This window comes from Somniosus microcephalus, chromosome 12 (genome assembly GCF_052327205.1).
Source record: "Somniosus microcephalus isolate GS21.2 chromosome 12, FLI_Smic_1.0, whole genome shotgun sequence".
NCBI classification, from domain to species: domain Eukaryota; kingdom Metazoa; phylum Chordata; class Chondrichthyes; order Squaliformes; family Somniosidae; genus Somniosus; species Somniosus microcephalus.
The window spans coordinates 191,659,396-191,676,995 of NC_140998.1; the positions used below are offsets into that span (position 1 = coordinate 191,659,396).

Here is a 17,600-nt window from a genome sequence, read left to right on the forward strand (position 1 = left end):
GCCTGTACCTCACCCGGGAGTGTTTGACACTTACATGTAGAGGGATCTTTATTCTGTATTCACCCCGTGCTGTACCTGCCCTGGGAGTGTTTCATTGGGTAGTGTCAAGGGAGCTGTACGCTGCATTGAACACATGCTGTATCTGAGTTGGTTGTGTTGATGAACCAAATTGGAGGGAGCTTTACTCTGTATCTAACCCGTGCTGTACCTGCCCTGGGAGTGTTTGATGGGACAGTGTAGAGGGAGCTTTACTCTGTATCTAACCCGAGCTGTACCTGCCCTGGGAGTGTAGGATGGGACAGTTTAGAGGGAGCTTTACTCTGTACCTAACCCGTGCTGCACCTGCCCTGGGAGTGTAGGATGGGACAGTGTAGAGGGAGCTTTATTCTGTATCTAACCCTGCTGTACCTGCCCTGGGAGTGTAGGATGGGACAGTTTAGAGGGAGCTTTACTCTGTATCTAACCCGTGCTGTACCAGCCCTGGGAGTGTAGGATGGGACAGTGTAGAGGGAGCTTTATTCTGTATCTAACCCTGCTGTACCTGCCCTGGGAGTGTAGGATGGGACAGTTTAGAGGGAGCTTTACTCTGTATCTAACCCGTGCTGCACCTGCCCTGGGAGTGTAGGATGGGACAGTGTAGAGGGAGCTTTATTCTGTATCTAACCCTGCTGTATCTGCCCTGGGAGTGTAGGATGGGACAGTTTAGAGGGAGCTTTACTCTGTACCTAACCCGTGCTGTACCAGCCCTGGGACTGTTTGGTGGACAGTGTAAAGGGAGCTCTACTCTGTATCTAACCCGTGCTGTACCTGCCCTGGGAGTGTTTGGTGGACAGTGTAGAGGGAGCTTTACTCTGTACCTAACCCGTGCTGTACCTGCCCTGGGAGTGTTTGATGGGACAGTGTAGAGGGAGCTTTATTCTGTATCTAACCCTGCTGTACCTGCCCTGGGAGTGTTTGATGGGACAGTGTAATGGGAGCTTTATTCTGTATCTAACCTGTGCTGTAGCTGCCCTGGGAGTGTTTGATGGTACAGTGTAGAGGGAGCTTTACTCTGTATCTAACCCGTGCTGTACCTGCCCTGGGAGTGTTTGATGTGGGCAGTGTAGAGGGAGCTTCACTGTGTATCTAACCCAAGCTGTACCTGCCCTGGGAGTGTTTGATGGGACAGTGTAGAGGGAGCTTTACTCTGTATCTAACCCGTGCTGTACCTGCCCTGGGAGTGTTTGATGGGACAGTGTAGAGGGAGCTTTACTCTGTATCTAACCTGTGCTGTACCTGTCCTGGGAGTGTTTGAAGGGACAGTGTAGAGGGAGCTTTACTCTGTACCTAACCCGGGCTGTACCTGCGCTGGGAGTGTTTGGTGGGACAGTGTAGAGGGAGCTTTACTCTGTATCTAACCCACTGTACCTGCCCTGGAGGTATTTGATGAGAGCTTTACTCTGTAACAGAGGATTACATGGGATATACAGCACAGAACCAGGCCATTCAGCCCAACCAGCCCATGCCGTATTTATGCTCCGCTCGAGCCTCCTCCCGTCTCACCTCATTGACACTGTTAATTCTTTCTGTGTCTTTAGATTGAACTTCTCTTTTACCAGGTATATCCGAGTCTTGTAGTTACAATTTAACTGAAAGTACTGCTGTGGATTTGCCTTTCCTATTCCAGTTAGCACCTTAGGTCTGATCACAGACTGAGCAAACCTCCCAAAACATGAGGAGTGATCTGATTGAGGTGTTTAAAATGATGGTCCACCACCATCTTCTCAAGGCAACTAGGGATGGGCATTAAAGATGGTCTTGTTAGCATTGACCACATCCTGAGTAAAAATAAAAAAGAGAATTGACAAGGTCGCTGATTTCCAAGAGTGATTTTTCTAATAGTGAATTCTGTAATCAAGCGACATCAAATTAAAATTAGAACTAAGCTGTTGAAAATTCAATCCAGGAAAACATTCTTAAAGCAAAATATTGTGGGAATGTGAAATGCACTACCACAGGAGGCCATTGATGCAGATTTAATTCAGGTATTTAAAAGTGGATAGATTCTTGGGTTGTATGGATATTAATTGAATGGAGAAAGTGGGGAAAATGAGGTTAAAAGAGTAGATCTAACATAGTTAACAACATGGTGAAGCTTGCTGAATGGTCTTTTGCTGTGTTCCTTGAAGTTACCAGACTGATCTCGACTATGACGTTCGGGTGAGTGTGGATAATGTCACACTGAGGGGGAGGAATCGGAGGCATTCACTTTGGGTGTCCTTGAACAACTGGCACAAAAACAGCAGTACCGAAAAACCTGCTGTAAGGTTTTTGTGTACAATTGGCTCTGGAATGTTGCATGTGAGCATAAAGAAGGTGAGGAAGAATAATTTAGAAAAGGGGATGATGTGTGGGAGCATTTTTAGCCGTTTTGTTTTGCCTTCCCAGACATCCTCTGGAGCATGGTAGCACCAACACTGATTGTAGAAGGTCTTGAGACAACTTTCCTTCAAGACATTTCAACATCATGCTGCCACGATATTGATGGCTCCCAATAAAGGCTGGCTGTGCCGACCCATTCAAGTGGTGTGGAGGATATTCTTTTAAAGATTGGCAGATCTGACAGGGTAGCTAATCTTACATTTGTAGAGCTCTACTTTGGGAAAATTACAGATAAAATGCCTAGATGTACCAGAAATTACATTCATTTTATGTCTCCAGATTCTAGAGAAGCTGAAAGACATTGCCGTTTATCTTTCCAAAGATGATTGGGCAGAGCTAAGTGAATGGGTCGACATCCGTTATAAGAAAGTGCAGCAGAACTATGAAACCATGCTTGCAATAGGTTTCTACAAGATAAATTATTTTCTTACTTTCAACATTTATCCCTTCCTCTCCTGAACACTCTGATTCGTACTGACATACAATTCTTCCAATATTACACCCAAGTGGATATTCTCCTCATATGTGGTTAGATATTTTGGTTGGGATTTTCCATTTCACCGCTCCTGGCACACATCAGGAACACATATCAGGAAATGCAGCACCCCCAACCTGTGATTCACTGAATATTAATTTACTTGCCTGTTATGTTCATTAATAACTAGACATTCTTATTATGAACACAGCTAGCTTCTAGCTAGTTATTTATTCAGTACACGTTCTCTAGGTACAGTATCTGTAGAGGCTTCCATGTGTGCTCCTGTGTGCAGGCTGCCATCTTGACTGTTGCCTTCTGGGTAGCCTAGCCTCATGGGTAATGTAGTCTTAATGTATGTATAGCTGGGTAGTGTAGTTTTATACATACAGCTATATACAGCTCTACTGCTCCACCTAGTGTCCACCACAGAATGACATGTTATTGATCACCACATTGCCTTGAAAAAATCCTGTCTGAGTGTATGTAGGCTTGTGATATGGGGACAGCGCAGCTGATCCTGATCTCACCTGACTATCAGAACACCTCCTGTTGTACCTGTGCGGCTTTCCCCCCACTTTTTGTACAAAACTACTGAATGAATGTCATTAAAACTAAATGAAGAATAAAAACAGTAAATATTGGAATAAGGGAGGAAAGCTCTACATCTCAGATGCCATCAAGGACCTTCCTTTCCCTCGGTACTGAGAGTGACCGTCAGCTGTCACAAATGTAAACCTTCCTTTGGACTCTCCAATGGGTCCAATAGGGATCAGTGGCATAAATATCTGGGAGAACAGGACTCTTAGAGGGCATGGGTCTGAGTGCTGTGCTCCCAGCTCCCCAACATAACATAAAAGCTCCTTTTCCTCTGATCAGTCTGGGCTGGATTTAAATCCAGATGCCATTGATGAAAGGAAAGACTCTGTGCGGCTCTTACCTGATATTATTCTAAAATGGTTCGATTCAACAGATGCCTTACGTTAGTAAGTTAAGTCAAATTAAATACAGGCAATTATCAACTGTAGATGAGTGGAATATTTTAATTTTCACAGGATTGAATGTACCAAATCCAGCGTTCATGTCAAGACCTAGCAGTGGGCACCAACCCCGTGTGTATGTTTCTAGTGACTCGGATGAGGAGTGGACGCCTAAACTTCTTGTGAAAAACCCACCAAGTAAATTGGATGTGTTTCCTTTGTTAAAGTATTAAATGTGCTTTTTTAACACCCTGAATATAACCAGTTTGTCCAGCAACTAGTACATATTTTTGTCAGGAGGCAGTTACTTTGAAGTTTTGGAGAGCTGGAAATTTAAGTAAATTGTCTGATCACATTTTCCCTTATACTTGTGTAAGTTTTCTTTTCCAATTTTATCTGCATAATGTATTGATTTTTTTCGGAGCCTAAATAAACGAGATATTTTTAGAATCGTCATGTTGTTAACATAAACAAACTGAAATCTGAGATTATCTCAATCAGCACTGATGTCTTACTTTCTTTTCAAGAGGTGAGATCCTTTAAGCCTCTCTTTAAGAGTGAAGGTACCAAGAAGACTAAGAACGAGAATACCAGAAAGGTAATTCAAAATGAACAGAAATTCATATCAAACTAATAAATCGAGATGGAAACAAACTGCTAGATATTCACAGCAGGCCTGTCAGCATCTGAAGGATATATCGATACAGGTTCCCACCCAAACATTAACCAGTCTTTCTCCTTCAGACACGAATTGAGCTGCTGCACACTCCCAGCATTTTCTGTCTTTATCTCACATTTCTAGAAAACAATTTTTCTTTTTAATTTTGCTACATGACTTCCCAATTTGCGCCCCATGGTCCCTGGCAACTTGGTTCTATTTGTATTTATATTTCTTACATAAGAAGATAAGAATTAGGAGCAGGAGTCGGCCATATGGCCCTTCGAGCCTGCTCCGCCATTCAATAAGATCATGGCTGATCTTTGACACATCTCCACTCTCCCGCCCGGGCCCCATATCCCTTGAGTCCCCTAGAGTCCAAAAGTCTATCTATCTCAGCCTTGAATATACTCAATGACTGAGCATCCACAGCCCTTTGGGGCAGAGAATTCCAAAGATTCACAAACCTCTTAGTGAAGAAATTCCTCCTCATCTCAGTCTTAAATAAGAACATAAGAAATAGGAGCAGGAGTAGGCCAATCGGCCCCTCGAGCCTGCTCCGCCATTTAATAAGATCATGGCTGATCGGATCCTAACCGCCAATCTACTATCACAGAACCATCTCCTGAATCTAACAGAATTAGACACACGAAATAGGAGCAGGATCAGGCTACACGGCCCCTGGGCCCGCTCCGCTACCCACAGGGCCATGTCCGATCCGAACCTAGACTCATGTCCAAATTCCTGCCCGCTCCCCGTAACCCTTAATTCCCTTTACTTCTAGGAAACTGTCTATTTCTGTTTTAAATTTACATAATGATGTAGCTTCTACAGCTTTTTGGGGCAGCATATTCCATGGACCTACCACCCTCTGAGTGAAGTAGTTCCTCCTCATCTCAGTTTTGAAAGAGCAGCCCCTTATTCTAAGATTATGCCCCCTAGTTCTAGTTTCACCCATCATCGGGAACATCCTCCCCGCATCCACCCGATCCAACCCCTTCACAATCTTACATGTTTCAATAAGATCGCCTCTCATTCTTCTGAACTCCAATGAGTAGAGTCCCAATCTACTCAACCTCTCCTCATATGTCCATCCCCTCATCCTCGGGATTAACCGAGTGAACCTTCTTTGTACTGACTCGAGAGCAAGTATGTCTTTTCTTAAGTATGGACACCAAAACTGTATGCAGTATTCCAGGTGCGGTCTCACCAATACCTTGTATAACTGAAGCAATACCTCCCTATTTTTATATTCTATCCCCCTAGCAATGAAAGCCAACATTCCATTGGCCTTCTTAATCACTTGCTGCACCTGCATACTAACCTTTTGAGTTTCGTGCACCAGGACCCCCAGATCCCTTTGTACTTCAGTACTTTCCAGTTTCTTGCCATTAAGATAATAACTTGCTCTACGATTTTTCCTGCCAAAGTGCATAACCTCACACTTTCCAGTATTGTATTCCGTCTGCCAACTCTCTGCCCACTTACTTAGCCTGTCTATGTCCCCTTGCAGGTTTTTTATGTCCTCCTCACTCACTACTTACCCTCCCATCTTAGTATCATCTGCAAACTTTGATATGTTACACTTGGTCCCCTCCTCCAAATCATTAATATAGATTGTAAAGAGTTGGGGACCCAGCACCGACCCCTGCGGAACACCACTAGTTACTGATTGCCATTCTGAGAATGAACCATTTATCCCAACTCTCTGCCTCTGTTAGATAGCCAATCCTCTATCCATGCCAGAATATTACCCCCAATCCCGTGATTTTTTATCTTAAGCAATAATCTTTTGTGTGGCACCTTGTCAAATGCCTTTTGGAAGTCTAAATACACTACGTCCACTGGTTCCCCTTTATCCACCCTATATGTTACTTCCTCAAAGAACTCCAGCAAATTTGTCAAACATGACTTCCCCTTCATAAAACCATGCTGACTTTGTCCTATTAAATGATGTTTATCCAAATGTCCTGTTACTGTCTCCTTAATAATGGACTCCAAAATTTTACCTACCACAGATGTTAGGCTAACCGGTCTATAGTTTCCAGCCTTCTGTCAACTGCCCTTTTTAAATAAGGGTGTTACATTAGCAGTTTTCCAGTCTGCCGGGACCTTTGCTGAGTCCAGGGAGTTTTGGAAAATTATTAACAATGCATCCACAATCCCTACCGCCACTTCCCTCAAGACCCTAGGATGTAAGCCATCAGGTCCAGGTGATTTATCCACCTTGACTCCAATTATTTTACCGAGTACCACTTCCTTAGTGATTTTGATCGTGTTTAGCTCCTCCCCGCCTATAGCCCCCTGTTTGTCCAGTGTTGGGATATTCTTAGTGTCTTCTACTGTAAAGACTGATACAAAATATTCATTCAGTGTTTTTGCCACCTCCATATTTCCCACCATTAATTTCCCAGTCTCATCCTCTAAGGGACCAACATTTACTTTAGCCACCCTTTTTCTTTTTATATAACTATAAAAACTCTTACTATCTGTTTTTATATTTTTTGCTAATTTACTTTCATAATCTATCTTCCCTTTCTTAATCAATCTTTTTGTTATTTTTTGCTGTCTTTTAAAGTTTTCCCAATCCTCTATCCTCCCACTAGATTTGGCTACCTTATATGTCCTTGTTTTTAGTCGAATACTATCCTTAATTTCTTTACTTAGCCACGGATGGCTGTCTTTTCTTTTACACCCTTTTCTTCTCAGTGGAATATTTTTTTTTTGGAAGTTGTAAAATAACTCCTTAAATGTACACCACTGATCATGTATCGTCTTACCCTTTAATCTATTTTCCCAATCCACTCTACTCAATTCCGCTCTCATACCTTCATAGTCTCCTTTATTCAAGCTTAGCACGCTTGTTTGAGATCCAACCTTCTCACCCTCTAATTGAATATGGAATTCAACCATGTTACGGTCACTCATTCCAAGGGGCTCCTTTACTAGGACATTTTTAATTAATCCTGTCTCGTTACACAGGACCAGATCTAAGGTTGCTTGCCCCCTGGTCGGTTCAGTTACATACTGCTCAAGAAACCCATCCCTAATACACTCAATGAACTCATCCTCAAGGCAGCCCTGCCCAATTTGATTTGTCCAATTAATATGATAGTTAAAATCCCCCATAATTATAGATGTTCCCTTATTACAAGCCTCAACTATTTCCTGATTGATACTCCGTCCAACATAGTTGCAACTGTTCGGAGGCCTCTAGACTACGCCCACTAGTGTTTTTTTCCCCTTATTATTCCTTACCTCCACCCAAACTGTTTCATTACCCTGATCTTTTGACCCAATATCATTTCTCTGTATTACAGTGATTCCTTCCTTTATTAACATAGCCACCCCACCTCCCCTTCCTTCCTGCCTGTCCTTCCTGATCGTTAAATAACCTGGTATGTTTAATTCCCAGGCATTGTCATCCTGCAGCCATGTTTCTGTAATGGCCACAAGATCATACCCATATGTAGTTATTTGTGCCATTAACTCGTCTATTTTGTTACGAATGCTACGTGCATTCAGATAGAGAACTTTCAAATATGTTTTGTGACACTTAGTTCCTGCTTTTGCCCTTTTTATTACTTTACCTTTTACTCCATACCTTCTGCCCCTTCCTGACATGCTCTGGTTTTTAATTTCCCCACTGCTACCTAAGTCTATGACCTTCTCTGTTGTCATTTTTATTATTTGCTCTCTAGGAACCTCCCCCCACTAGTTAGTTTAAAGCCCTCTCTACAGCCCTAGTTATATGATCCACCAGGACTCTAGTCCCAGCACTGGCCAAGTGAAGCCCGTCGCAACGGAACAGCTCCCTCCTGCCCCAGTACTGGTGCCAGTGTCCCAGGAAGCAAAACCCATTTCTCCCACACCAGTCTTTGAGCCACGCATTTAACTCTCTAATTTCATTTGTCCTAGCCAAATTCGCTCGTGGCTCAGGTAATAATCCAGAGATTATTACCCTTGAGGTTCTGTTTTTTAATTTGACCCCTAGCTGCTCATACTCCTTTAACAGAACCGGCTTCCTAGTCCTATCTACGTCGTTTGTACCAACATGGACCACGACAACTGGATCCACCCCCTCCCACTGCAAGTTTCTTTCCAGCCCAGAGGAGATATCCTTAACCCTGGCACCGGGTAGGCAACACAGCCTTCGGGACTCTCGCTCTCGGCTGCAGAGAACTCTATCTATCCCCCTAATAATACTATCCCCTACCACTACAACATTTCTAGTTACTCCCCCCTCTTGAATGGCCCCCCTTTCTATGGTGCTGTGGCCAGGTTGCTCATCCTCCCTGCAGTCCCTGCTCCCGTCCCCACAGGGAGTAAGAACCTCGAACCTGCTGGACAAGAGCAAGGGCTGCGGCTCCTCCAGCTCTCCCTCCTGGATCCCCGTACCTGCCTCACTGGTAGTCACACCGTCCTGTCCCTGACCATGGGCTACATCTGAATTAATTAACTTCATAGGTCTTCAGTATCTCCTGTTCAACCAGAAACAAACCTTACATGCAAGAATATTACAATTAATTGGTTCAATTTTTGTTCATGATCTTTTTGATTTATTCCACAGTTGTCTGTACTGGAAAGATCTTGGGGTCAGCAAATGAAGAAACAACCAAAGAGACTGAAAGCAGAAGATACAGTTTGAGAAACAGAGAGAGAAAAGTTTACACTGAAGAAAGGGAACTTTGTGACGATGCTTACCTGTGTATGTGCAAAGTAACCTATCCATTTCCTCAGGGCAGGAATAATTTATTGGGTGTTTTGGTGTGATGACATAGGGGCCTTGGTAGGCCAGGGGATTGGTGGAGCAATGCAGCATGTCAGAGTGGTGGGACAGGAGTGCAGGCCTGTGTTTGCCCACAAACAGGCACCGATTGTTCTTTTTCATTGAGGAAAAACAATCACAAATATGATCCCCAAACTATTGATAATAATTCTGGAATCTTCTAATGAAATATTATATGACTTCCAGTAACTCGTAAACTAATGGCCCCTGATTACAGGGAATAGTAGCCACTTGTCTAAGATATTGAAGCATCCTATACCAGCCTACAGCAGGACCTGGACAACATCCAGGCTTGGGCTGACAAGCGGCAGCTAACATTCAAACTTATGAATGTCAAGCAATGACCATCTCCAAAGAATTGACGGTGCAGTCAGAATTAAGTTGGGAATCAACATGGTTTGGGAAGGGGTGTGTGGAGAAGATGATGACATAACTGAAAGGGCAAAGTTGAGAAGTGGCCCTGTCCCCAAGAGTGATTTGCCTGATGGTTTAGAGGGACTTTTCTCACTGGATTGGCCGATTGAACTTCATTCAAAGAATGAGGAAGCTTTCACCGATAGGAAGCAAAGTCCAAGGGGGAAAATTGAGTCACGCCCCCGCGGCCAAAATTCACTGGTAGCGCCCCAAGACCCCTGCGTTAACATTGATATAACCACGAATTGTACTTCCAAAAGAAACTTCTAGATCTTTCATTGCACTGACAATTTCTCTTTCTTCCTTCTCCAGCAGCTCACCAAGTGCACCGAGATGAGTCTTATCCTTGCCCTCATTGCAATGTTGCTTTTACCACTGCAGAGTTTCTTCAGAAGCACATCAGAAGACCTCATGAATCCTGTGGACAAATTTCAGCAGGACAATCTTCTCCTCCCAGCACAAAATATCTTTTACAACACAAAAGTGGGCAGGGATCATTCACACTCTCTGTCCACAGGAGAGAATTTATAAAATCACCTACGCCAGCGGATCCACACAGGAGAGAGGCCGTATAAATGTACTGAATGTGGAAAGAGTTTCACACAGGCAGGGAGCCTCCACAAACACCAGCGGATCCACACAGGAGAGAGGCCGTATAAATGTACTGAATGTGGAAAGTGTTTCAGTGTCAGGGAACCTCCAGAGACACCAGCGGATCCGCACAGGAGAGAGGCCGTATAAATGTACTGAATGTGGAAAGTGTTTCACACAGGCAGGGAACCTCCAGAGACACCAGCGGATCCACACAGGAGAGAGACCGTATAAACGTACAGAATGTGGAGAGAGTTTCACACAGTCAGGGAGCCTCCATATACACCAGCGGATCCACACAGGAGAGAGGCCGTATAAATGTACTGAATGTGGAGAGAGTTTTGCTTATATCTATCAGCTGAAAGCTCACACCTGCTTTGAAACCTGCCGTCATTGTGGGGAAGTCTTCAAGGATTCAGCAACTTTCGAAGTTCACCTGAGAAAATGTTCTGAAACATAATGAAGAGAACGACAACCAATTAATAATTTGACTAAGATTGAATATTTCTTTCTATCTGAATGGCCTTGAATACCCAAACACTATCAGCATTTATACGTCTTACCTTTCACTCTTTATGATAACGGCCCGGAAATTCCAGACCGAGGTTTCCCGCGGATGGAAGCCTCCGACCTGCACAAACGAACCGTGCCGACCGTACTGCTCTGGGCCGGCGTAGAATTCCCTTTTCATGCAGAGGACTCCCGGGCAGCGTTTGACCTCACGCTGCCCGGGAGCGCAGCGTCTGACATCACGCCACCCGGGAGCGCAGCATCTGAGGTCACACCGCCCGGGAGCGCAGCGTCTGAGGTCACACCACCCGGGAGCGTAGCGTCTGAGGTCACACCGCCCAGGAGCACAGCGTCTGAGGTCACACCGCCCGGGAGCACAGCGTCTGAGGTCACACCGCCCGGGAGCGCAGCGTCTGACGTCAAACCACCCGGGAGCGCTGGGTCTGAGGTCACACCGCCCGGGAGCGCAGCTTCTGAGGTCACACCGCCCGGGAGCGCAGCGTCTAAGGTCACACCGCCCGGGAGCGCTGCGTCTGATGTCACACCGCCCGGGAGCACAGCGTATGAGGTCACACCGCCCGGGAGCGCAGCATCTGACGTCACACCGCCCGGGAGCACAGCGTCTGATGTCACGCCACCTGGGAGCGCAGCGTCTGACATCACACCACCCGGGAGCGTAGCGACTGACGTCACACCACCTGGGAGGGCAGCGTCTGAGGTCACACCGCCCGGGAGCGCAGCGTCTGAGGTCACACCGCCCGGGAGCACATCGTCCGAGGTCACACCGCCCAGGAGCGCAGCGTCTGAGGTCCCACCACCCGGGAGCGCAGGTTCTGAGGTCACACCGCCCGGGAGCGCAGCGTCTGAGGTCACAACGCCTGGGAGCGCAGCGTCTGATGTCACACCGCCCAGGAGCGCAGCGTCTGATGTCACACCGCCCAGGAGCGCAGCGTCTGAGGTCACACCGCCCGGGAGCGCAGCATCTGAGGTCACACCGCCCGGGAGCTCAGCGTCTGATGTCACACCGCCCGGGAGCGCAGCGTCTGAGGTCACACCACCCGGGAGCGCAGCGTCTGAGGTCACACCGCCCGGGAGCGCAGCGTCTGAGGTCACACCGCCCGGGAGCACAGCGTCTCAGGTCACACCGCCCGGTAGCGCAGCGTCTGAGGTCACTCCGCCTGGGAGCGCAGCGTCTGAGGTCACTCCGCCGGGAGCGCAGCGCCTGATGTCACACCGTCCGGGAGCGCAGCGTCTGAGGTCACACCGCCCGGGAGCGCAGCGTCTGAGGTCACTCCACCCGGGAGCGCAGCGTCTGAGGTCACTGCGCCCGGGAGTGCAGCGTCTGACGTCACGCCGCCCGGGAGTGCAGCGTCTGCGGTCACTCCGCTCAGGAGCGCAGCGTCTGACGTCACGCCGCCCGGGAGCGCAGCGTGGGCGGAGCCTGGGGCGTCGAGGGTTGGGGAGACCCGCCCTCAGAAGTTGTATTTGCATAGGCCACGCCGAGGAAAGGACAGATGAAAGTTTGGTCAGAAGTTGCCCAGGCTGTCAGCGCGAACTCCACCATTCCACAGACAGCGGAACAATGCCGCAAGAAATTTAATGATGTATTGCGATCCGTCTAGGTTTGTACAGTTATTAGAAAAGTCAACTGTAATATTTCTTTAAATTTAACTGAGCCAGTTTTAAAAAGCTGTTCGATGCATGTGTGTAGTCAAGTGACTTCATTATCCAGGCACCTGAGTTTGCCGTAACATTTTATGTCTTTGGGGTCAGCTCAGGGTCATCCATTGTGCTCTTATCTTGATTCCACAGGTTTGAGTTGTAAAATTTCAATTAGTGAGTGAAAAAAAACCCTGTCTGCAAAGCAGGTTGTGTCCCTGTCTCAAATGCAGGTGGGTGGACTCTGCAGAAAAAGCTGACGTTTCATATTTTCTGTTTTCATTTTAGAGTAAAACTGTTCACAACGCCAGAGAACGTGCACTGACAGGCGGTGGTGTTGTCACGCTAAGGGATTTATCCGAACATGAGGAAAGGGTCGAGCAGCTGTTTGGATTTAGTAGTGGTTGTACAGTGGCTGCTGCACAATCAGACATTGGGATAAGGAAAGGTGAGTTGGTCTGGCCGCCTATATGTTTAAAAATGTTAGGTGTGTGTTGAATATCAGCTTCTGTGATGTGGCAGATCATGCTTTACCTTTGCAAATGTTTACTGTTTCCTTTCCACAGGTGGACAGCATACTTCTCACACATGGGATGAACAGTGCGTTGAGTCTGCAGCCGCAGAGGGCATTGGGGAGGGGGTTGCAGATGCAGTGGGAGCCGTAAGTGAGGTGGTGGAGGAGCAGGAGGAATTTGCACTTTGTCAGCTAGTGGAAGAGGAGGGTATGGACCCTGGGTGGCTGCACAGTACCTCTCCATCTCCTGGCCCCTCTGGCTCTGTGCGAGGCATAGATGACTGTCGTTCCACAGACAGACACCAGCCTGATACTGCAGAGCAGGTGGGAGAAGCAGAAAGACATTCAACAGTACGGAATGACATAGAAGCTCAGGTGCAACAGATAGAAGGGTTGAGGCGATCGATGTGTACTCTTACACAGAAGGAGGTCGACTCTCTTGCCTCCATCAGGCAGGGAAATGATGATCTTCGTACAGATGTTACAATGGCACTTAATAATCAAATAAATGAGTCTCTCGGTCCACTCTGCCAGTTGCTTGAACCAATTTCTGCTGCCATTACTTTGCCTCCCGCAGAACCGCCCTTACCTGCTCCCAGCGCAGAAACAGTGCAGGCCCACGAGGCAGCAGCTCCGCCAGTCGTGATGCAAGCAGACGTTGCCTTTCAGCAGCAGCAGCAGCAGCAACCCTGTCAGGAGGCAATTGCTGAAGGGCGAGAGATGGCCCACAGGGGCCTTTCAATTGGCAGCAGAGGTCTCCGGTCACGGGGAAGGGGAAAGCGCAGGAGACAGTTGGGTGTCACCTTTTGCACAATCCACCTCCTTTGACCCTCAGGCACAGATGCGAGGGGGCAAATCGTTCAATTCTTTAATTTTTCGTTTTATTTCAATGTTAAATGTTGTCGTTGCTTTTTTTTATTGAAATATATATTTGTGACTGAAAGTGTTTGTAACCTTCTCGTTTAAAAAGTACAGCCTCTAGTCACTGAAAAAAATTTCAACTTTTTTATTTGCAAAAATATTTAAAATTACAACTGTTTCAAAAGTAGAAAATAGCAAGTTAACATTTAAAAGTTATAAACTATGTACATCAAAAGTGAACCTCAAAAGTCTTGGATGCTGCAATAAAAGTTCACTGTTTCACTTTAAATTGTGTCTGTTCCTTTCTTTGCCTTGCTGGGTGAGGGGGAGGTACAAGGCGACGCTATCATCACCTCGTGAAGGTGTTGGCTACTAGCAGTTCCCGAGCAGCCTTACTTTCGGCAGCACTTGGCTCCTCCCCATCAGGCCTGGCCACAGGCACATTGGCATCGTCCATGTCCTCCATTTCAGCAGGGAGCTCCTCTGCAGGGTTAAGGGTCAGTCCTTCCTGCAGGGCAAAGTTATGCAAAGCACAACAGGCCACCACAATCCTTGCCACTTTCAGAGGAGAATACTGCAAGGTCCCCCCCTGACCTGTCCAGGCACCGGAAGCGTGATTTCAGAACCCCGATTGTCCTCTCCACCACTTGCCGTGTGGACACGTGTGACTAGTTGTATCTCTCCTGAGCCTCATTATTGGTCTTGTGGTAGGGAGTCATCAGCCATGGTCTTAGCGGGTAGCCCTTGTCGCCCAATATCCATGCGGATCCTGGAAGCAATGTGTTGAGGGTGCCATATAAGTTCGAGTTACGGAGGATGAAGGAGTCATGATTACTTCCCCAGTGCTGTGTATTCATGTTTAGGATCCTGAGGTGCACATCACAGCCTATCATGACAGTCAATGAATAAAACCCCGTCCTGTTGATGTATATCACAGGTGTATCCACTGGTGCCTTCAATGCAACATGGATTCCATCGACGGCCCCAATCACCTCTGGCGGGTGGTAATGGGGCGCTAGGAACTTAGCGCCCAAGCGTGGCGAGTTTAGCGCCGCTCGCGAAATTGACCAGACATTTTGAGGCAGCGCTAAACACTACCGCCACGATCACCGGCGCCCGCAGATCATGGCATCAGTCGAGCGTGCAATTCCCCGGTAGTACCCTGAACCGCATATTGAGTCGCACCTCCTGCCTTTCCGCCTGTCGCTAGGATCGACAGGAAGAGGGGAATGCTTTGCAGTCGGAAGGGGCTGGGGGAGCGCTATTTAAAGGCGGCCGCTTCCTGCCTTTTCTTGTCGGTGACATTTTTGGTTTTAATGCTGTCCTAAGGAGTTTTGGCCCTCAGCACCACTTTTGAGGTTCATAAGCGCCGAGCTCTTTCCCTGGGCCTGTCCATTAGTGCTTCCAACACAATTGCTTTTGAGGTCTCTCCAGGCCGAGATTCAAGGCTGCAATGAGCAAGGTGTGGCTGGCCAGCAAGATGGCCCCTCCCCTTTAAGAACTGGATGGCGCCAGTCTGTCTGGCTTCCATGGTAATTGGCATCGCCTGAGTTTCGGTAGCGTTCTGAGGTAGCGCCTCGCTCCCTGATGTTTGCGCCATGAGAGGTGTGTAGCGCCTGATTTAGCGCTCAAATCCCCTCCAGGGGCGATAGAGGCGAATTTTGCAGTCAGAGGTGATAATTAGCATCGGGCGCTAAACTTTGCACCTGGCCGATATTAGCGCCCCAAAATGGGCGATACCAATTTTCCCCCCTGTGTCCCACCGAGCTATCACAGCCCCTTTATTCTGATGGTGAGAGATCGCTGGGATCGATGCTGTATTTATGCAGTCTGGTTACATCTGCATTGGTAAAGGTGCCTATCACAAAATATACTGTGTTCATAAGAAATGGGAGCAGGAGTAGGCCAATCGGCCCCTCGAGCCTGCTCCACCATTCAATAAGATCATGGCTGATCTGAACCTAACCTCAAATCGTCTATCACTCTCCATCCACCCGAACCCATGTGATCTCCCGGGAGAGGCGAAAAACCAGATAAAAAACCCAGTGGCCAATTTGGGAGAAAAAATCTGGGAAATTCCTCTCCGACCCATCTAGGCGATCGAAACTCGTCCAGGAGATCACTCTGTCCCTATATTTTCTACAGTACTTACCTTCTGTAAAGGCGATCTCCACCCCAGCCAGGAACAGGAATAAAACCATCCCCTGAAATCTAACACAGAATTAGAACACAGTAGGAGCAGAACCAGGCTACACGGCCCCTGTGCCCACTCCACTACCCACAGGGCCATGACCATTCCGAACATAGACTCATGTCCAATTTCCTGCCCGCTCCCCGTAACCCTTAATTCCCTTTACTTCTAGGAAACTATCTATTTCTGTTTTAAATTTATTTAATGATGTAGCTTCCACAGCTTTCTGGGGCAGCAAATTCCACAAACCTACCACCCTCTGAGTGAAGAAGTTTCTCCTCATCTCAGTTTTGAAAGAGCAGCCCCTTATTCTAAGATTATGCCCCCTAGTTCTAGTTTCACCCATCATTGGGAACATCCTCACCGCATCCACCCGATCAAGCCCCTTCACAATCTTATATGTTTCAATAAGATCGCCTCTCATTCTTCTGAACTCCAATGAGTAGAGTCCCAATCTACTCAACCTCTCCTCATATGACCACCCCCTCATCTCTGGGATTAACCGAGTGAACCTTCTTTGTACTGACTCGAGAGCAAGTATGTCTTTTCTTAAAGATGGACACCAAAACTGTATGCAGTATTCCAGGTGCGGTCTCACCAATACCTTGTACAACTGCAGGAATACCTCGCTGTTTTTATATTCTATCCCCCTGGCAATAAAAGCCAACATTCCATTGGCCTTCTTGATCACTTGCTGCACCTGCATACTAACTTTTTGAGTTTCGTGCACCAGGACCCCCAGCTCCCTTTGTACTACAGTACTTTCCAGTTTCTTGCCATTAAGATAACTTGCTCCATCATTTTTCCTGCCAAAGTGCATAACGTCACACTTTCCAGTATTGTATTCCATTTGCCAAATCTCTGCCCACTTACTTAGCCTGTCTATGTCCCTTTGCAGGTTTTTTATGTCCTCCTCACTCACTACTTTCCCTCCCATCTTTGTATCATCTGCAAACTTTGATATGTTACACTCGGTCCCCTCCTCCAAATCGTTAATATAGATTGTAAAGAGTTGGGGACCCAGCACTGACCCCTGCGGAACACCACTAGTTACTGATTGCCAGTCTGAGAACGAACCATTTATCCCAACTTTCTGCTTTCTGTTAGAGAGCCAATCCTCCACCCACACCAGAATATTATCCTCAATCCCGTGATTTTTTATCTTGAGCAATAATCTTTTGTGTGGCACCTTGTCAAATGCCTTTTGGAAGTCTAAATACACTACGCCCACTGGTTCCCCTTTATCCACCCTGTATGTTACTTCCTCAAAGAACTCAAGCAAATTTGTCAAACATGACTTCCCCTTCATGAAACCATGCTGAGTTTGTCCTATTAAATTATGTTTATCCAAATGTCCCGTTACTGTCTCCTTAATAATGGACTCTAACATTTTACCAACCACAGATGTTAGGCTAACAGGTCTATAGTTTCCAGCCTTCTGCCTACAACCCTTTTTAAATAAGGGTGTTACATTAGCAGTTTTCCAATCTGCCGGGACTTTTGCTGAGTCCAGGGAGTTTTGGAAAATTATTACCAA

At 46.8% G+C, this 17,600-nt stretch overlaps 1 long non-coding RNA gene across 1 annotated transcript; it reads left to right on the forward strand.

Moving 5' to 3' along the window:
- The first annotated feature begins 12,113 nt into the window (after nucleotides 1-12,113).
- On the forward strand, nucleotides 12,114-14,161 carry LOC147109799 (uncharacterized). The gene is made up of 2 exons (XR_015080441.1): nucleotides 12,114-12,945; nucleotides 13,064-14,161. It is a non-coding gene; the product is annotated as an uncharacterized LOC147109799 (long non-coding RNA).
- Nucleotides 14,162-17,600: the final 3,439 nt, after the last annotated feature.